Source organism: Vombatus ursinus, unplaced genomic scaffold, assembly GCF_900497805.2.
Source record: "Vombatus ursinus unplaced genomic scaffold, bare-nosed wombat genome assembly UNPS02014801.1, whole genome shotgun sequence".
NCBI classification, from domain to species: Eukaryota; Metazoa; Chordata; class Mammalia; order Diprotodontia; family Vombatidae; genus Vombatus; species Vombatus ursinus.
The window spans coordinates 21,172,773-21,195,334 of record NW_020954579.1 but is presented as its reverse complement, the minus strand read 5'-3'; the positions used below and the strand labels follow the sequence as shown (position 1 = coordinate 21,195,334).

At 36.9% G+C, this 22,562-nt stretch overlaps 1 long non-coding RNA gene across 1 annotated transcript in view; it reads left to right on the top strand.

Moving 5' to 3' along the window:
* LOC114050762 overlaps window positions 1-5,847 on the top strand; it is a 74,128-nt gene extending 68,281 nt beyond the window's left edge. The window contains exon 2 of the long non-coding RNA XR_003570073.1: window positions 5,569-5,847. This is a non-coding gene — a long non-coding RNA (uncharacterized LOC114050762). The remainder of the gene's footprint in view (window positions 1-5,568) is intronic.
* Window positions 5,848-22,562: the final 16,715 nt, after the last annotated feature.

Sequence of the window (22,562 nt, the reverse complement as noted above, 5' to 3'; positions counted from 1 at the left end):
TTTTGGGGTCTCCTTTAGCAAGCTGTTGACTTGTTTTTCATGATTTCTTTTTCATGATTTTCTTGCATCACTCTGTTTTTCATCTACTTCTCTTACTTCCATGGTATGGGACCAATTCATATTTTTCTTGGATGTTTTGGATGTAGGAGTTTTGATTTTGTTGTTTTCTTCTGGTTGTATATTTTGGTCTTCGTTGTTGCCAAAGTAAGATTCTATGGTCTGACTTTTTTTGTGAGGTTTGTTCATGATCCCAGCCAATTACTTGAGTTAAAACCTCTTTGTTAAGGTAGGAGCCTGTTTCCAATGTCGTGAATGTACTGTCCCAAGCTTTGGGGATTTTGTGCAGCTATTTTCAGAGATATTTCTAGGGACCTATAAATTTTCAGTTCTTCCAAGGTGCTATGATCAAGAGCAAGGTGATTACTCCTTCCCTGGCCTGTGCTCTGGTCTTTGAGTGACCATAAGCACCCTTTTTTGTCTTGGAACTGTGAGGAGGATTCTCTCTCCACAGCCACTACAAGCTCCACCATGCCAGCGCTCCTCCTTGTCCCAGGACCACCACCCAGAACTGTGACCCATATCCAAGCATGGTCAAAGCAAGAGAACACTGCATCAGCACCAGCAAAGAGATCCCTGCAATCCCCCTTGGATCAGTCACTCAATTCTCCCCAGTCTGTGGACCAGAAGCTTTGGATGCAGCTGCTGCTCCGGGGCCAAGCTCTGGACTGGGTCTGGGACCCCATGCTTATCTTTCACCACAGACACAAACTTTTCCCACTGACTTTCTAAACTGTCTTTGGCATTCTTGGGTTGAGAAGTCTAGAAACTGCCACAGCTACACATGATTCAGTCCTCTGAGGCCTGCTCCAGGTTCACTGAAGCCTGCGTGCCCATGCCACACTACATTCCTCTCCCTACTCCTCTCCCTGTTCAGCGCAATATACCTTTCTGATCAACTGGAAATTTGTTTCACTCTGTCTTTTTATGAGTTCTGCTGCCTTGGAATTTGTTTAGAACCATTTTTATAGGTATTTGGAGGGGTTTGGGGGAGAGCTCAAGCAAGTCACTGCTTTTACCCCACCATCTTGGCTCCACCGTCCCAGACACTAGCTTTGTGACTCAGAGCAAATCATTTAGCCAGCCTGCCTCAATTTCCTTACCTATAAAATGTGGGTAATGATAACATCCACTTCCCAAAGTTATTGTCAGGAGAAAAATGAATTATGCTATAAAAATGCTAGCTATTATTGTTATAGAAGCCATAAGATGAATAGTCATCCTTGCTTTAAACATATTTTTATTGGGAAATCTCCTAGTGTTTTCCATTTGCAAGTGTTTGCTTTTAGTTTTAGAAATATATTTTTATCATATAAAAATGACCATTCTATGTACTATGGAGAATTGGCATAAATGAGTATCATATTTTATCATTAGTTAACTTGAGATCTAGTAATATAATCACATAGTTTTAATTGTTTATTTTTTCCTAATATTGAACTCTTATGTCTCTCAAACAACTTTACCTCCATCAAAGTAAATAATTTATTATATTATTATAGTCTTTTCACTAGGATTTAATTTTAAATTTTTTCTATCAATAAGTGTTACATTGTTCTATAATTCTCTTTCTTTGACTTATTCCTTGTCAATGCCTACCCCTTCACCTGCAAAGTTTGTTCCATTTTATTCTGTTTCCTCCAAAAACTTGCCCCCTCTATCATTTTCACTCTATCACTTATCTTCAATCTCTCCCTAACCGCCAGATCTTTCTCTACTGCCTACAAACAATTACACATCTCTCCTATTCTCAAAAAAGCCTCACTTGACCCTTCCATCCCTGCTAACTATCATCCTAGATATCTTCTGGTCTTTATAGCCAAACTCTTTGATAAAGCCATCTTAAAATATGAACCCCCATATTTTCTTCCCTCATTTACTTCTTTAACTTTTAAAATTTAGCTTTTAACTTCATTAATCTAATGAAACTCTCCAAAATTACCAATGATATCCTATTTACTAAATCCAATAGCATTTTCTATATCTTTGTTCTCTTTGACCTATCTGCAGTTTTTGACACTATTGATCACCCTCTTTTCCTGATACTCTCTTCCCTCTAGCTTTTTAGAATATCTACCTCTACTTATTCTCTTCCTATTGGACCAGGTCCATCTCCAATTGTCCTGATCTATATCTGGCCACTGGACCCAGATGGTTCTGGAGAAGAAAGTGAGGCTGATGACTTTGTACAGCCCTCCCTCAGTTAAATCCAATTCACTTGCAAGTCATGGCATCATATTTCCGAAGTCATGTTCCTCTTTGAGAATGAAGGAGAAACCATGCAACCACAACCTTTCAGACCACTCCTTATTAGTCTCCTTTCTGGATCCTCACTCAGGTTTACATGTAGATGTCCCACAGGATTATGTCTTGGTCCCTTTTTTCTTCACTCTCTTGGTGATGTCCTTAGCCTTCACAGATTTAATTTTCTTCTCTATGTTGCTGATTCTCAAATCTACTTATCCCACTTCAGTCTCTCTGATGACTCCAATGACAAATTTCCAACTGTGCCTTTCACACACCTCAAATTGGATGTCTAGTAAACATTTTCAACTCAACATTTCCAAAATGAAACTCATATCTCCCCCCATCAGATCCTCCTTGCCTCCTAATTTCCTTTTACAGTAGAGTACAACTGTATCTTCTGAGTTCCTTAGGCTTGAAACATAGGTGTCATCCTTGACTCCTCACCATCTCTCATCTCCACATCCAATCTGTTACCAAGGCCTGTTTATTTCAACTTCTCAATGTCTCTCAAATATGTCCCTTTCTCTCCTCTGATAATACCACCAAAATAGTGCATACGCTCATCATTTTACACTTGAATTATTGCAGTAACCTGCTGGTTGGTTTATCTACCTTGTCTCTTCCCACTCCAGGGTATCCTACACTCATGTGCCAAAATGATTTTTTTTAAGTGAAGGTACAACCATGTCACGCTTGTACTGATAAAACTCCAGTGGCTCACTATCACCACGATCAAATATAAATTCCTCTATTTGGTGATCAAAGCCCCTCACAACATATCTCCTCCCCCTTCCTTTCCAGTCTTCTTACATTTTACTCCCTATCATGTATTTTTCCATCCAGGGACATTCTCCTTCTTGCTGTTCCTTAAACAAAACATCATTTCTTGGCTCCGTGCACTTTTTTTCTGGCTGTCATGCATCTCCACCTATTGGGTTCCCTGGTTTCTTTCAAATCTCAACAAAAATTCTATCCACTATATGAAGTTTTTCTCAACCCCTCTTAATTCTAGTGCTTTCCTTTTGTTAATTACTTCTTGTTTTTTCCTATATGTAGCTTGTTTATACATAATTATTTGCCTTTATCTTCCTCATTAAATCACTTCTTGAGGGCAGGGACTAACTTTTTGCCTCTTTTTTTTATCTTCGATGCACAGGACAGTCTCTGGAACATAGTGGGCATTTAATAAATATTTATTGACTGGCTTGTCACAGTCTACCTTGTTTAACCACAGACTAAATAATTTCTATCAGCTAAATGGAATATCATTACTGTACTTTTGGGAGAGAATGAACAGGATCTCATGGACTGACAGTTAACTGCCATCTCTGAGGAGTCTGTGGAAGGCACACAAAGAAGAATAAGAGAATTTCTTTCCTAAAGAAGCTTAGAGAGTTAACTGTCATGCAGAATGAATCTCTTTGAGACCAGTTAATTGCTATGAAAGAACAAGATTTTAAAGGACTTTGAAAGTTAACTATATTTTTTTAAAGGAAAGCCTAAAAAAGTATTTTGACATCATGGATCTCAGATTTAAAGTTGGAAAGAAACTTAGGTCATATGTTAGGGCCCCATATTTTACAGAGGAAATTAAGGCCCAGAAAGGTTAATTGATTCCTAAGATTTCTTCTCCTCCTCCTTTTATCTTTCTCCTTCTTCTCTTCTTGCTCCTCTTTTTTCCTTCCTCTTCTTTCCCTTTGTCTTCCTTCTTTTTCTTCTTCAGCAGCTATTTATTCTTGTTACTATTGTTATTCCCAGAGAGTTCATGAAAATTCATTTCCTTTTAGGAGAATCTTAAACATTTAGAATAGTGTTGGAATTTGAGTTCAGGATAATGAAAATAACAGCTCCAACACAGAGATTGTAGAAATACTGCTGTGCATCAAATGTGCTCAGAAAATGTTGACATTCTTTCATTCTGTGACAAATGCTGGCATTTTCCAGGAGGCAGCCTAATTTAAGAAATGGCTTTTTTTTTTCTTTTTCATCCTTCCTTAAAATAGTCTTTGTTTTCCTACAGAGCACCTGGCCACCATGCATTACTCTAAACAATTTCCTAACAGGTATCAGTGAGACTGACTCACTGAGTTAAGAAGGCATGGTGGCATACTATACAGATGTAAATGAAAATATAATAATATCCTGAATAATTAGTAAGTTAAAGGAGAAAAATGTTCATAGAAATAATAACTGTGTGAAAAATGATAATAATGATATTATATTAAAAAAGTTTAAGAAACAGAGAAAATCAATCCTCAAGGAAGGGGAGTGGGGGGAACTTATCTCTGAGTAAAATATTAAAAAAATAGAAAAAGATGAAAGAATTAACAAGCAATATGTAATTTAAGGTAAAAAATAAAATAAGTACAGATTATTTTTTAAATAGAGGAGAAATAAACTAGAAACAGAAAGTGAGATTATTTGTGAAATGTTAAATGAATTCAACTCTGTGACATTCTCTGTAACTTCACTCCATGGAATTTTATTCTCAGATATTTTTATTTCTGGAAATCCCTACTACTCAGTCTTAACCTTAATGGTAAACAATTGAATTTGTTGCTAACTGGATATAAAATCATTTGCCTTCTAGGTATTACCTGAACACAAATACATATTATCATAATGCCTAGCACATAATATTGCTTAATGAATATTTGTTGGTTATTAATTGATATGGGAAAGAATATGACTTCAGATAAAAATTGGGTAACCTTTTACAACCACAACACTATAGAATAGAATAATAGTTATTAAGAAGATTATCTGGTCCAACTCCCTGAACTTAGAATGAAGAAATTGAAGCCTAGAGAGGGCAAGTCATTAAACAAATTTGTCAGAGATTTAAAAGTGTTACCTGAATTAGGTACAAGGTAGGATTGGATGATCTTCAAAGTCCCTTCCAATTTTATGATATTTAGGGCTCAAGTAAGGACTAAATAAACAAAAGCACACTCCACACAAAAGGTATCTAAATATTTAGCAAGAAAATAATAGCTGAAGTTGCAAATCTATCCTTGCTTGAGGGCTTTCTGTTTTATTATTTCTGTTTTTTTTTATTCAGCATCTAGTTTAGAGTTTTGTACATTGCAGGTGTCCAATATGTGTTTGTTGAAGTAAATAGATTGAAATTGAAAATACTGTCAATAAAAGTCAACATAAATCCCTATTATCATCAATAGCATATTGCCTATTAAGCAACCTAATAAGACTTGTGCATTGTTTACCACATATTCACATTATTGTTATTATTTTATTTTTTTGCAGGTTCTCTGTGTGTGTGTGGAGGAGAGGATTAGCAAAGAGCTTACCACCTTCCTGTTATAACAATATTTATAGAAATGCAATGTCCCTTTGGACACTCTAAAATAAAAGAGACTAATACCAGCTTGAAGCCAGACAAGAAGCCTGTGAAACTTCAGACAGTTTTCGTCACAGCTGGCCTTGCCTGGACAGTTTCAGACAAAGGACTTCCGTCTTTATCTACCCCCTATTTTGATGTCTCATACAACTAGAGATAAAATAAAAGATGTGCTTTGAAATCCAGCTATTTAGTCGGCAAAGAAATCAACATATAAATGCCACATACAAATGATTTCAAGACGAAGTCTCTATTTGTCATGATAAAGTTAGAGATACTGAGTACACTTTTATTTTTCCCCTAATGGCAATGGACTGAAATTTTGCAGGAGAAATGTAATTGCTGGATTTGATCCATTTTGAGCTTCTTGATCAAATGTATCTTAATACAGTGATACAGAAGGAAGAGTTCCATATATGGGTCTAAGATTATGTTGGAGGGGAAATGAGATTAAGTGCATTGGAAGGGGAAGAAAAAAGCAAATCTTTCTCCATAGTCTCAAAGAATATGAAATTAATTGACCCTTCTAATATCAGACAGTCAAAAGAGGTCTGGAAGATCCCTTATTTTCAGTTTTTCTAAAGCTTTCCTCATTTTCTCTCATCATTATAACCAGAATATATTTCACAGAGATATTTTAGATATCCTAACTCCATTGTTCATTTCTCCATCACAGATAAAAATCCATTATTACATTAGTAGATGTTACTTATGAGTTATTTTGGATGAAAAAATCCATAAACCTCTTGTCAACCAGACTTACGTAGGCTTCTCCTTAAACCACAGACTGTACTTAAAGTCATTCCAGCTAGGTAGAACCCACTGGAACTTGTTATTTGTTGTCATAGATTTTGATGATACAGGCCATGGCATTTGTGGTACATGAGAGCAGCATTTTAGCGGAGAAGTAAATATAAGAGCTGATAGTTATTTAGTACTTTACGATCAACAACATGTTTATTTGATCTTTAGAACAGTGCTATTAGATAAGTACCCTTATATTAAAGATGAGAAAATTGGGGTAAAGAGGTATTGTTCGACTTACCCCAAATCGTAGGGCTAATAATGTCTTGTATTCAATACATACTAAGGGATACATACTCGAAATAAATTGCTATTTCCATTATGCCATGGATCATAGGTAATTAGAGACTTTTTACAAGCTTTCTCATGTTTTTTATAGCACAATATACAGACATTAATTGGATATAGGGATCATCACTGTTTCCTTTATCTTCTCTTGCCAGAGCTATATTACTTAAACTTTACATTTATATTCAGACAAAGACAAACAGGATTTCCAAGGGGATCCATAAATCAAATCAAATATGGAACAATTGATAAAAAGTAGGAATATTTATCCCAAGAAAAAAACTGAGTCCATGCTTGAGTTCTTCACGTATTTGATGACCAATCAATAAGCATAGATATTAGATTAGGGGTTCTTAACTTTTAATGTGTCATAGCTCCTTTGATGGCCTGGTGAATCCTGTGGACACTTTCTGAGAATAATGTTTAAAAGAATAAAGTAAAATGTATAAAACCTAAAAAAAAAAGAAAGAAAAAGTTAGTGAAAAAAATGTAACTCTTTTTCCTATCCAAGTTCATCAAGACCCTGAAATCTTCCCATGAGGCCTGTGGATCCTAGCTTAATAGCTGCTGGATTAATCTTATAATGTACACTTTTTTTTTCTTTTTTGCTTTTTGGTGAGGCAATTGGGGTTAAGTAACTTGCCCAAGGTCACACAGCTAGTAAGTGTCAAATGTCTGAGGCTGGATTTGAACTCAGGTCCTCTTAACTCCAAGGCCAGAGCTCTATCCACTGCACCACCTACCTGCCCCTATCATGTACAATTTCAAAGGGATGAATTGGGGAAAATGGCAAATATTATGGGGAAATACATTTTGATTCAAGAAGACCAAAGAGTATTCTAACATTTAGAACTATTCAAAAATGGGGAGGGGGAAGCTTGCTTCATGAAATAGTGTGTTTCCCATTACAAAAAGAAATAGATCAAAAGAAAAAAAAAGATTGTTGGTAATGTAGAAAGGTTCCCTATAGTAGTTAAGAGATTGAATTAGATAACCATTAGGCTCCCTTCGAACTTTTAGACAACACAATTTTATGAATTATTTACTAGCAATTGGGGAAACAGAATTTATTTTTTTCATGTAGAAGTTGGTGCTTGAAATTAATTTTGAAGGACAGATCCTATGAAGCAGTGGTGGAGGAAGTAGATTCCTAGCATAGAGGATGGCCAGTGCAAAGGAATTAGTATGGAAGATGGAATGACTTATGTGAGGAAAAGAAAAAGGGCCAGTTCAGTGCTACTATAGAGTACAGGATGGACAAAAGCTTATAATGAAGCTGGAAAGAAAAGTTGCAATCAGGCTCCAAAGTGCTTTTAAAGCTAAAAAAAGAATCTTATATTTAATCTGAGGTGGTAATAGGAGTGACTGGAATTTATGGAGTAGGTTGGCAGTATGATTTTACCTGTGTTTATGAAAAATCACTTGGGAAGCTGTGTGGATGAATGGATTTGAAAGAGAAAGAAACTTGAAACAGAGAGACAAATTAGGAAGCTGTTGAATAGTTCAGGTAAGAGATGACTGATGACCTAAACTCAAATGGTGTCTTTATACATAGAGAAAAGGAGGTGGACTAGAGATGTTATGAATGTATAAATGATAAAATTTGGCAACTGATTGATATATTGGGCAAGAGAGAGGAAGCAGGTGAAGACAGGGCATAGTTTACAAACTTAGGTGAGTGAAAAAAAATGGTGATGATCTCAACAGAAATAAGGAGAGAGGACCAAGCACTTTACTAAATGCTGTATATATATTCTATTTGTCATTAGAACAGCCCTGAGGAGATAGGTGCTATTATTATCCCTTTTATGCAATTAAAACGACTGGAGTAGACAGAAATTAAGTGATTTACCCAGGGTCACAAAGCTAGTAATTGTATGAGGCTGAATATGAACTCCTATATTCCTTAGTTCACAGCCAGTGCTCTATCTGTTGTATCACCTAACTGCCTCTAAATAGAGAAAAGAAATTTTAAATGAGGAAGTTTGTAAGAAATGTGGGATTTGATGAGGAAAAGATTAGTTCTTTTTTTGTCATGTTGACAGTTAGATGCCAATGGGACATGCATGGGACATCCAGTTTGAAATTCCATTTGACAGTTATTGATATAGGACTAGATCTCAATAGAAAGACTAAGGCATATAATTTTGTGTCTCATCTCCTTTCATATCTCTATGTCTGTCTGTCTGTCTCTCTCTCTATTTATATATATATATATATGTGTATACGTATATATACATATGTTTGTATGTATGTATATATACACACATGTATATTCTTGTGGAGTCATTTGCCTAACTAAACTCATAGATCTTAATAAAGTTAGTAAGAGAGTGTAGTAGTATAGTGTGGAGAGAGAAGGCTTGGTACATTCAGATGGTGTGGTAATGGCATGGATGATAAGAATGGAAAAGAGAATATAAATAATTAGAAAGATACATGGGAGAGAAACAAGGAAAGAACAGTACCACAAAAACCCAGAGGAGATAGTATCCAGGAAAAAAGGGTGGTGAGTAGTTCCAGTATCAGGAGAAAGATAAAGAAGAATAAAGACAGAGAAAATGCTATTCCACTGGACAGGTAAGAGATCACTGTAATTTTATATTTGTTTTTGGAAAAAAAGCAGTCTCATTTCAGTGATGAAACAGGAAAGCCATTTTGCAAAGGATTGAGAAGTGTCTGAAAATAAAGGAAGTGGAGGCTAAGGAATATAGCTGGCTTTTTCTAGTAATTGGGCTGAAAAAAAAGAGGGACAGTTATTGGATGAAAGCTTAAGAGGCTGGTAAGGTCTTTATTTTAAGGATGGGGAAGACAGTCATATTTGAAGAGAAGAAACAGAGTAGGAGAGATTGAAGATTAGAACAGAGACGAGAGATGAGTGAGGGAAAAATCTGATGGAGAAGATGGGAAGCAATAGCATAAAAGGCACATAGCCTTGACAAGGGAGAGGTTAAACTAATTGTCAGATAATGGAGAAAAGGAGAAGGAATTGGATGATAATGTAAAGGGTTCTGAGATAAAGATAGATGAGAGTGGGTTCATGCAGAACAACCCTAATTTTCTCAAGAAAGTAAGTGATAAGGTCCTCACCTAAGGAGGTAGTGAGAGATGGAGATGTGGAAATCTCGAGGAAAGAAAATAATATTTGGAATAACTTCTGTGAGGATTAGGACAAAGAATCAATTAGGGAATAGTAGAAAGATAGTCATGCTATATTGAAGGTGAATTTGTAGTATGTAATTATATTATTTAAATATAAAAATTTAGTGTACCTAGTCATCTCAGTTGCTTAATTTTCTCCAGCTTCAAAAAGGGTGAAGGAGAAATATGGTAGCGACAATTATATATTGAAGTTTTATAAGAAATTATATGATGATCCATAAGGATTTTTAAGAGGTGAGGCCACATGGAGTTGAAGAGGTTAATTATAAGATTGAGATTGGAAATGGGAGAAAGTGAAGTCAGAGGAGGGGCAGTGGTCTGACAAAGTACTGAGGGATCAATGGATTAAATGTCATGATGAGAGAAAATAGTTTTAGGAGGGGTGGTACAAAGTAAGATATGTTATAATAGAGCAATATTAGAATTTTTAACCATGGAAGGAGAATATTCATGAGTAATTGTGACATTCAGGGTCTGAGTTTCCCTGTTTGTATCTGAGGTGGAATGTAGGAATATTTCATGAGATCTGAGGAGACTAAGGTACTAGTAAGTTAGTGTGAGTGAGAGAACATTATATATGAAGTCTCCTTGGTATAATAAGAGAATTTAGGAAGGAGAAGTCAGTGAGCCAGAGTCTGAACTCTGAAAATGGTGGGTAAATTATCAGTAGAAAATTGAACTCCAAAGGTTAAGAAGTTGCTATGGGATGGTGGCAAAAGATGAATCTGGAAATGGTAGTGGGGAGCAAGGATTTTTTCAACTACTTCTCTGGGATCAATATGACAGCAGGTACTAGAAAGGATGGCCAGGGATGTATTGTCATCTGCCTGAAACCAGGTCTTTAGGAGTGCAAGTAGATGATGAGAGGAAACAACCTACGTGGAAAGGACGTTGATAGATTATGGAATAAAAATTCCAGATGGTGTAGTGGAAGGGATGAGTAGAGTTGAAGTGAGGCATGGTCAAGATTGTTTTGAGGAGGATGGGAATGAGGGGATGGGAGAAGGAAAGTGAGAGTAGTTTATTGCTAAATTGAGATTAAGTAACAAAGAGAGAGGGAGAATAACAACAGAATCTAGGACATAGGAGTGGGTGGCAGGTGAATTAGAATCTCATTATTTGGAGATTTATCTCAAAGTTTCCCTGTCTCTGGCCATGGTAGGATAGCCTTGGTGACAAAGGTAAGGTTGGTAGACTTTGATTACCAACATCAAAGGATGATTTTTTTTTTTAGGCAATTAGGGTTAAGTGACTTGCCCAGGGTCACACAGCCAGTTAGTGACAAGTGTTTGGTCTGAGGCCGTATTTGAACTCAGGTCCTCCTGACTTCAGGGCCGGTGTTCTATCCACTGCACCACCTAGCTGCCCCTATCAAAGGATGATTAAAGGAAAAATCTCTATGAAATATAAAGAGAGTTTCTGATATTACTTCATTACTTAAAGCATGTTCAGTTTTTCTGGAGTAGGCACTTCTCCACCAAGACAAATGACAATCCCATAAAATATCTTAGACAGTTATCAAGAGCTGGTGAATCAGAAAAATATATTATTCTATAGCCAACTGGGTTGATTCTATAGCCAACCCATTTAAATTTAGCTAGGATGTTCTTTTATGAAAAACTAAATTGGTTAATCAATTCTTGAAGCCTTTCTGACTTGATAGAAAATCTGCTGGCATAGCTTATAAGAACCCAGGGGTTCCTACTTGTAATGATGAATAGGAATTCAATGGAAAATTTGTTGTTATTTTTAATAGATAAATTGCCCAGCTAAAATATTGAAGTATATGCACACATATACACAGATGTATAGAAATACATCCGTGTATACATACATAGTGTATATTCAGTATATTTTTACATATTAAAATTGAATAAGAAATATAATTTTTCTTTTCTGGCCTTCATTTGCTTTACAACATTTGTCACTGACTTCACAATATTTTTACATTTAGATTTTAATTTTTTATCATGAAATCACACTTATCCCATTTCCTATTGTGTGACTTTAACACAATAATTCATTGAAAAAACATCTTGATTATAATGCATAGTTGTTATTGTTGTTGTTGTTGTTTTAATAAGCTTGAAATCATGTGAGTCAACCATCCTATTGAAGCATGCTTATCTGTATCTCTTGGATAAACTTCTTTTTCTTCAGTATTTTTTTTGGGTCTCCTTTAGCAAGCTGTTAACTTGCTTTTCATGATTTTCTTGCATCACTCTCATTTCTCTTCCCAGTTTTTCCTCTACTTCTCTTACCTGCTTCTCAAAATCCCTTTTGAGCTCTTCTAAGGCCTGGGACTGATTCATATTTTTCTTGAAGGCTTTGGATGTAGGAGTTTTGACTTTGTTTTCTTCTTCTGGTTGTATGTTTTGATCTTCTTTGTCACCAAAGTAAGATAATATAGTTTGACTCTTTTTGCACTGTTTTTTCATGATCCCAACCAATTACTTGAGTTTTGAACTCTTTGTTAAGGTAGGAGTCTGCTTCCAGTGTGGAGAATATACTGCCCCAAGCTTCAGGGGTTTGTACAGCTGTTTTCAGAGATACTTCTAGGGACCTGAAAATCTTCAGTTCTTCCAAGGCTCTATGATAAGGGGAGAGGTGTTTCCTCTCCACCGCCACAGCAAGCTCCACCACATCAGCACTCCTCCTTGCCCCAGGACCGCCCCTCAGAACTGTGACCCAGATCCAAGCATGGGAATAGCAAGAGATTCCTGCCTCAGCACTGGCAAAGAGATCCCTGCAATCCCCCTCTGATCAGCCCCTCGATTTCCCCTCAGTCTGTGGGCTGGAAGCTCAGGAGGCACCCACTGCCCTGGGGGCAGCTGAGACCTCACTTCTTCTCTCACGACATTCACAAACTTTTCCCACTGACCTTCTAAGTTGTCTTTGGCATTCCTTGGTTGAGAAGTCTGGAAACCGCCACAGCTGTCTGTGATTCAGTCCTCTGAAGCCTGCTCCAGGTTCGCTGTGGCCTGTGTGCCCACGTCGAACAGTGCTCCTCTCCCCGCCTGGCGCGGCATACCTTTCCAATCAGCCATCCAGGTTATCTTGGGCTGGAAATTTGCTTTACTCTGTTTTGTGGGTTCTGCTGCTTTAGAATTTATTTAGAGCCATTTTTATAGGTATTTGGAGGGGTTTGAGGGAAAGCTCAAGCAAGTCACTGCTTTCCCTCAGTCATCTTGGCTCCGCCCCTTGGATAAACTTCTTAACCATTTTAGATGTATCACATGTTGCCAGGTTGTGTTTCAGTATCCCATTTCCATTTTGGAATTACTACAATGCTGTAACAGTTTTGTCTTATAGCATGTCAGTAATTTTTTCAGACTTCATCATTCTGTCAGTAATGATAACCTTTCAAGGTATGCTGGAATTTAAAAATTCCCAAAACATTTTCAGTAGATGTTTTATAAACTGGTAAGTTAGTATATTATCTTTGGATCAAAATACATTGTGGTATTTGGGTGTCATGTTATTTTTAGGTATGATAAGAACTTAAAGATTACCTAGTCCAATCTTTTCACTTTATAGATGAGAAAACTGAGTCCCAGAGAAGTTGATTGACTTCCTTTTGGTTTATCAATACTGACTCCTTTAGTCTGGCTATGGTTGAATAACAATAAATTATTTAGCCCAGAGATGTATGATCTCAGCTAGAGGTAAGTGGAAATAAAGATGTATTTTCCCATCCAACTTCATATGCTCCTGAAATCTATCCAAGGTTAAAAAACTCATGGGTTAAGATGTATCCTCTCCACTCTCTCACTAATCATTAATTGTTACTTGCTTATTGGCTACTTTTCTGTCTCTCTGACTCTGTCTGTCTGTGTCTGTGTCTGTGTCTTTGTCTATCTTTCTCTCTGCATGTCTCTCTACCTCTCTGTCTCTGATTTTGTTTGTCTCTGTGGGTCTCTCTCTGTCTTTCCTTCCTTCCTTCCTTCCTTCCTTCCTTCCTTCCTTCCTTCCTTCCTTCCTTCCTCTCTTCCTCCCATCCTCCCTTCCTTCTTTCCTTCCTATAGTGTTGACTACATAAATATGCTAGTATAGAGAGACAAAGCTGATTAGCAATTTTATTGCACTCTTTGGGTTGGGTCTCTAAAACTGAAATATTAGCACAAACAGAATTGTTTCCATGTTTAGGCATCTTACACTAATTAAAGTGTTGTTGGGGGTTCTTGAATTTTCTGTTTCTGATTCATTGCATATGGCAGAAAATCTTTGATGGATGGCAAGAGTTGGGGTGTTTTTGAAGCTTCCTATTTATTTTTTAATTAACAAACATTTATTTTCTTTCCTTTCTACATCTTCTTCCTCCTATTGAAAAAAAAAATCCAAACCCTTATAACAAATACACATCATCAAATAAAACTAATTCCCATATTGGCCATGTCTAGACACATAGGCCTCATTCTACACATTGAGTCCATCTCTGTCAGGACACGAGTAACCTTCTTTACCATCAGATCTCTGGAATCATGGTTGGTCATTGAGTTGATCAGACCTCTATAGTCTTTCAATTTTGCTCATTTAATGTAGTAGAAAGGGATGATTTCAGAAAAAAACTTGGCAAGACTTTTATGAACTGATGTAAAGTGAAGTGAATAGATCCATTTATACAATAACAGCAACTATGAAATGTTTTCATAGAGTCCTTGCCATATTCTAGGGATACTTTTTTGAACAAATAAATTGCCCAGTCTTTCTACAACAAGGCATGGAGTAGCTTTCCATCAATATAACAAAGTGTGTGTCCCATGAATATCAAGATTTCTCAGCAAAATTCTGTCATCTAGTAGAAAGTTTTGACAATGAATAGGCTTCATAATACCATTTATTTCCTTCAGCATTCTTCTGAGCTACAGCTATAAAATAAATCCCTTTAGCTTTTTTTCTTAACCAAGAAATGTACTAGCTGTGGCATTTGCTAGTATTCCAGAACATGTCAATAGGTAGTTGTGGTTCATGCCTGACCATAAGATAGAGTGTAGAAATGGTAGGATATAAAAAAAAAAAAAAACATTCCTGGTAGAGTTAGACATGTGTAGTCAGAAAGCCAAATGCTGGTTTTGCTGAGATTATTGTTCCTGTCTCAGTGTCCCTAAAGGATTAATAGTGTGAAGTCAAAATGTTCAAATTGTGGGTTCCCTTGAGGGTGGTAAGGTGCTATTCTAGGCTTCTCATTACTAGCCAAAGCTAACATCTCATTGAGCAGTGTGTCCTTTCAAAGACTTTGCCTTGGTTTGAATAGATCCTGGCAGGAAATTCAGGAACTAAAAAAATGCTTCTCCCACAGTACTCTGGCAACTGCAGAAGCTCTCTGTTTCTGAGTTCAGTACACCTGTGCACAGCCAGTGAAGATAATGATTATGATGTCTAACATTTGTACAGCACCTAGTGTGTATTAGGTACTCTGCTAAGCACTTTAAAACTACTATATCATTTGATCCTCACAATAACCTTGTGAGTTGCTGTTATTATCCCCATTTTATAGTCGAGGAAACTGAGGCAAACAGAGGCTTGCCCAGGGTCACACAATTAAAAAATATCTGAGAGTATATTTGAACTCAGATCTTCCTGACTCCAAGTCTAGCACTATAACCACTGTGCCACCTAGCTGCCTCAATGGTAAGTCACCAGTAAGCATGGCATGTAGGTGTGTTGGCATATGACTGCCAACTTTCCATTCTTTAAGCTGGCCCATTAACTTCAATCTGTATTCATGTTGACATGTGGTAGTAGCCATATAGCTACAACTTAATCTCAGGGACTTACCAGTAACACTTATAGGGGAAAGCTCTGTATCTACTATTCATAACTTTAGCTCCAAAGCCCTACTGATGGGCTTCCCATTTAAACAAATAAGTCAAGATTACCTAACACCCTTTCCCACCAGAGCACACAATGGCTATGGAGAAGAGTAGGAACAAACTTAAAAATAAAATAGAAAAGCAAAGGACATAATTAAGAAAAGCCATATGCCTGGGTTGAACTCACTACTTTGAATTTCAGGTCTTGGTATGACTACATCTTGAGAGCTTCTATCTTCTCTGGATCCATACTCACACTTTGTTGTGATAATCTGTGACCCACATATTTAACAAAGGCTATACATAAGCAACACCTGTCCACCTCAAGCTTTAAGCCAGAGATTCTTAATCTTTTTTTTTTTTTTGGTCATTTAGTCCTTTGGCAGTCTGATAAAGTCTTTTGACACCTTTTAAAAATAATGTTTTTTAAGCTGGGAGCCAAGATGGTGGAGTGATAGCAGTGACTTGCTTTAGCTCTCCTTCAAACCCCTCCAAATACCTATAAAAATGTCTTTAAACAAATTCTAAAGCAGCAGAAGCCACAAAAAGACAGAATGAAACAAATTCTCAGTCCAAGACAATGGTTGATTGATGGGTGATCAGAAAGGTATATCGCGCAGGGCTAGGAGAGGAATGCAGTTTGTCATGGGCTCACAGGCCTCAGTCAATCTGGAGCAGGCCTCAGAGGACTGAATCATGGGCAGCTGTGGTGGTTTTCAGACCTCTCAACCCACAAACACCAAAGACAAATTAGAAGGTCAGTGTGAAAAGTCTGTTTCTGCAGTGAGAGAGAATCGCAGGGTCCCAGCTTGATTCCCCAAGCTTGGCCCCAGGGTGGGGACTACCTCTTAAGCTTCTGTCCCACAGACTGAGGGGGAATAGAATGGCTGATCAGAGGGGATTTGCAGGGATCTCTTTGCCAGTGCTGAGGCAGGAATTTCTTGCTTTACCCTGCTTGGATCTGGGTCACAGTTCTGAAGGGCATTCCTGGGGTGAGGAGGAGCACTGGCATGGTGGAGCTTGTAGAGGCGGTGGAGAGAAAATCCTCTTCACAGTTCCATGACAGAAAAGAGTGCTTATGGTCACTCATAGAACAGAGCATAGGCCAGGAAAGGAGTAAACACCTTGCCCCTTATCATACCACCTTAGAAGAACTGAAAATTTACAGGTCCCTAGAAGTATCTCTGAAAACAGCTGTACAAACCCCTAAAGCTGGGGACAGTACATTCTCCACATTGGAAGCAGACCTCTACCTTAATAAAGAGTTTATAACTCAAGTAATTGGCTGGGATCATGAGCAAACCTCGCAAGAAGTGTCGGACTTTAGAATCTTTTTTTGGTAACAAAGAAGGTCAAAACATATAACCAAAAGAAAACAACAAAGTCAAAGCTCCTACATCCAAAGCCTCCAAGAAAAATATGAATCAGTCCCAGGCCTTGGAAGAGCTCAAAAAGGATTTTGAGAAGCAAGTAAGAGAAGTAGAGGAAAAACTGGGAAGAGAAATGAGAGTGATGCAAGAAAATTATGAAAAACAAGTCAACAGCTTGCTAAAGGAGACTAAAAAAAAAAATACTGAAAAAAATAACACCTTAAAAAATAGCCTAACTCAAATGTCAAAAGAGGCCCAAAAATCCAGTGAGGAGAAGAATGCCCTAAAAAGCAAAATTGGTCAAATGGAAAAGGAAGTCAAAATGTTTACTGAATTAAATATTTCCTTAAAAATTAGAATAGAGCAATTGGAAGCTAATGATTTTATGAGAAATTATGACACTGTGAAACAAATCCAAAAGAATGAAAAATTAGAAAACAATGTGAAATATGTCATTGGAAAAACAACTGACCTGGAAAATAGATCTAGGAGAGAGAATTTAAAAATTATTGGACTATCTGAAAGCCATGACCAAACAAAGAGCCTAGACATCATCTTTCAAGAAATTATCAAGGAAAACTGCCCTGATATTGTAGAACCAGAGGGCAAAATAGAAATTGAAAGAATCCACCAATCTCCTCCTGAAAGAGATCCCCAAAGGAAAACTTGTAGGAATATTGTAGCCAAATTCCAGAGTTCCCAGGTCAAGGAGAAAATATTACAAGCAGCCAGAAAGAAACAATTCAAGTATTGTGGAAACACAATCAGGATAACACAAGATTTAGCAGCTTCTACATTAAGGGACTGCAGGGCATGGAATATAATATTCCAGAGGGCAAAGGAGATAAGATTACAACCAAGAATCACCTACCCAGCAAAACTGAGTATAATCCTTCAGGGGAAAAATGGATATTCAGTGAAATAGAGGACTTTCAAGCATTCTTGATGAAAAGACCAGAACTGAATAGAAAATTTGACTTTCAAATACAAGACTCAAATGGAACATAAAGAGGTAAACAGGAAAGAGAAATCCTAAGAGACTTATTAAGGTTGAACTGTTTACATTCCTGCATGGAAAGATATTTATAACTCATGAGACCTTTGTCAGTATTAGGGTAGTTGGAGGGAAAAAATTATATGTATGTATGTATATGTATATGTATAGATATAGATAGATAGATACAGATATAGATATAAATATATATAGAAAGATATCAATAGATAGATAGATAGATAGATAGATAGATAGATAGATAGATAGATAGATAGATAGATGGAGAGTACAGGGTGAGTTGAAGATGAAGGGGTGATATCTGGAGAATAAAATTAAGAGGTGAGAGAGGATTATACTGGGAGAAGGAGAAAGGGAAAGGTAGAAAGGGACAAATAATCTCACAAAAAAAACAGAAAATAAAAGGCTCTTACAGTGGAGGGGAAACTGGGGAAAGTGAGAGGGGATGAGTGAATCTTATTCTCAGAAGATTTGTCTTAAGAAGGAAATGACATACACACTCAATTGGGTATGAAAATCTGTCTTACCCTACAGGAAAATAGAGGGAGAAGGGGACAAGAGAGCATGGGAATGACAGAGAGGAGGGCATATTGGAAAAGGGGGTAATCAGAAGCAAATACTTCTGAGGAAGGACAAGGTCAAAAGAGAGAATAGAATAGGGTTAAGTGAAATATAGTTTTTCACAACATGACTGCTATGGAAGTGTTTTGCATAACTGCACATGTATAACCTATATTGAGTTGCTTGCTTTTTCAATGAGGGTGAGTGGGGAGGGAGGAAGGGAGAAAATTTGGAACCCAAAGTTTTAAAAACATGTTTAAAAAAATGTTTTCACATGCAACTGGGAAATAAGAAATACAGGAAATGGGGTAAAAAAAATCTATCCTGCCCTGCAGGAAAGTAGAAGGGGAAGGGGATAAGAGAAGTGGGGGAGAGATAGAAGGGAGTACCTACTAGGGGAAGGGGTATTCAGAATGCATACCATCTTGGGGTGGGGGGAGGGGTGAGATGGAGTGAAAATTTGGAACTCAAAATCTTGTGGAAGTAAATGTTGAAAACTAAAAATAAATAAATTTAAAAATATAAAATAATAATAATAATAAAAAGTTTTTAAATAATTAAAGGAAATACTAAATTTAAGCTAGAGATTAGTGGAAGCAAAGATGTATTTTTCCCATCCAAGTTCACACACTCCTGAAATCTGTCCAAGGTTTGAAAAACACTCATGCAGTAAAATCATCTATATTTTCTCAGTAATCATGAATCATTACTTACTTATTTGCTGCTTCCCTATTGTCTACAAAAATGTTTATGTGTCTCCAATCATAAAAATACTTCATTTATTCTGTCCATCTCTACTAGCTATCATCCTCAATATTGCCGACATTTTGTAGCTAAATGCCTTGAGAGAACATTTGCAGTGATTTACTCCACTTTCTTTCCTTTCAGTCTCCTAACTCATTGTAAGTCTGCCTTCTGACCTCATTCTTCAACTAAAACTGCTCCCTCCAAAGTTACTAATAATCTCTTAATTGCCAAATCTGATGGTGATTTTCTCAATTCTCTTCCTCTTTTTCATTTTTGTTGCCTTTGACACTTGATTGTCCTCTTCTCCTTGATAGTCTCTTCTCTGTAGGTTTTCATGACGTTACTCTTGGTTGGTTCTCTTCCAATATGTCTGACTACTCCTATTCTGTCTCTTTTGCAGATCTTTATCCAAGTCATGCCCACTAACTATGGTAGGGGTTGCCACTGACTCTGTCCTGGGCCTTCTCTTCTTCTTCTATACTATTTCATTTGATGATCTCAAGCTCCTATGATTGAAATCATCATTTCTATATAGATTCCTCTCTATTTCTATGTAGATCTACTTCTCTAAATTTATCCTTTTTCCCGACTTCCAGTTTCCCATATTCAACTGCCTATTAGGCATCTCAAAATGGATGTTCTATTGACATCTTAAACTCAACATGTTCTATAATAATTTGATTGTCTTTTCCCCCAAATCCTCCCTTCTTCCTAACTTAGCTATTAGTGCAATGGGCACCATCAATCTCCCAGTCACTCAGACTCACAACCTAGATGTCATCTTCCATTCCCTATGCTCTCTTAAACTCACATCCTATCAGTTTTTAATTTCTGTCATTTCTTCCTTCAAAACAACTCTCTTATTTGCCCTCTTCTCTCTGACACGGCAACCCCCCTGGCAAAGGCTCTCATTACCTCATGCCTAGACTATCACAGTATCTTTCTGATTGGTCTCTGTGCCACAAGTCTCTCCCCACTCCAATCCATTTTCTAATCAGCTGTTGAACTGATCTCCCTAAAGCTCAGTTCTAACCATATTAGTCTTGTTCCCTTCAATAAACACCCATGCTTCTCTAGTATCACCAGGGTCAAATACAAATCCCTTGGTTTTTCAAGCCTTTCTGCCTACCTTTACAATCTACTTTGCCCTTCATCCATTCCACAAACCCTACAACCCAGTGACAGTAACCTCCTTGCCATCCGTCACAAATGACACTCTCTCTCCTGACTCTGAACATTTTCACTGTCTCCTCTTGCATGAAATGTTCTTCATTCTCCTCTTTTCCTCCCAGTATCCCTAGCTTCCTTCAAGTCTCAGCTAAAATGTCACTTGTTGCTGGATACCTTTCCAAGTCTTCCTTTTAGGAGCATGGTTGAGTTTTGCAAATTGTAAAATTTTAATGTTAGTAAGTACATCACAGAAATTAGCAAACTCTACAAATTAAGCATGATTTATTGCTTTATTCATTGTACAGACTTTCAATAGTGATGGAAAATATTAATTATGTATATTAAACTTAAAAGTCTATCCTGCCTCCATTTTTCCCCAAATAACTAGTTTTCAAGCATTTACCAGTATATAACTGGTGTCTTCCCTCTGAAACAACCCCAAGTTTACCCTGTACATATCTTGTTTGTACAGAGTTGTTTGCATGGTGTCTCTCTCCCATTAGACTTTGAATTCCTTGGGAGCAGGAACTGCTTTTGTTTTTGTTTTTGGTGTGTGTGTGTGTCTGCTTATATCCTATGCTTAACCCAGTGCCTATCACACAGTACGTGATTAATAAATGCTAGATGATTGACTTTTCCCTTAAACAATCCAATAGTTTCATCAATTTTTCCTGATGTTCTTCCAAAGTCTTAAGAGAGAAAATCATGTCATCACTGTACACCAACACTTACAGGTAGTTCATATCCCTATCTCCTTTATCCATCAATCTTTGAAGAGGAGCAAATTTTCTCAAGATTCTTTGAGGAAAACTGGTAAAATTCAGCTGAGTAAATGAAAGCAATGTGCTCTTTTTCTCCTAGCAAAGGAAATTAGTAATAGCTTCTGCTCATTCCCAACAATGGGAACCAGTAGATTCCTTACAGTCAATGCTGGCAATCTTGAAATCTTAGCACACTATATAGTTCTTTTATTCAAAGGTTGGCTATCTACCTATATATCATATCTTTCCATTCTTTTTCAGTACCACTGCTAAGGGTAATTCATATGAGCTGTTGGAGTCTGATGATGCCTTTGAATTAGAGGGTCAGCCCTCACAGACAAAGAAAATTTTTTGATGGTTTCTGGAATGGTCAGAAGCTGATAAGTTGATTCTTAAGAGTTTTTTTGGGGGGGGTACATTCCATATTTCACTTGGTTAAAAAATCCAGTTAATACCACTTTTAAAAGAATATTCAACATCCAATAATATTTTAATAGTAATGAGGCCAACAGTGAACTAAATTCAACTTTAAACTCAAGATGTAAAGAAAAAAATGAATTTACAGAAACATAAAAAAAGAAAATTCAGAAAAAGTAAAAATTTTGTAGTACATGTATATTAAATTCATATAGCCATTATGAAGAGAATTCTTAAAAGGAACCAAAAAAAAATTCTAAGAGTATTTAAACTCTCAAAGCAGGAAAAAAAAGAAAATATGTAGTTTCCTGGTTCTCTTCTTTCCCCTTCACCCTGGAGGCTAGTATTTTCTTTGAGGCATTCTTATTCTCAGATACACCTGGCTCTGTTTTAACAACAATGACTCAATTAACCTGCTGGTATACACTCTGTCTCCCAGTCTTTGTCTGTCTGTCTGTCTGTCTGTCTGTCTCTCTGTCTCTCTCTCTTTCTCTCTCTCTCTGTATGTATGTGTGTGTGTGTGTGTGTGTGTGTGATTTAGGAGCATACAAAAATGACTAACACTGAAAAGATTCAGTCTCAATTAGCTAAATCCTTAATCTATGATGAAATCCTAGAAAATTTTACTCTTCATGTATCAGTCACTGGCTAGCCATTGGCATTTTCCATTACCCTCCCCTGAATACAATTAATGTTCAGACACATTCATCACAACGAAGTTATCATTTTTTTTTCAATATTAAAGTCAAGAAAGAGAAAAATCACACATAAGATTCTTGAGAGCTCTAGGCTTTT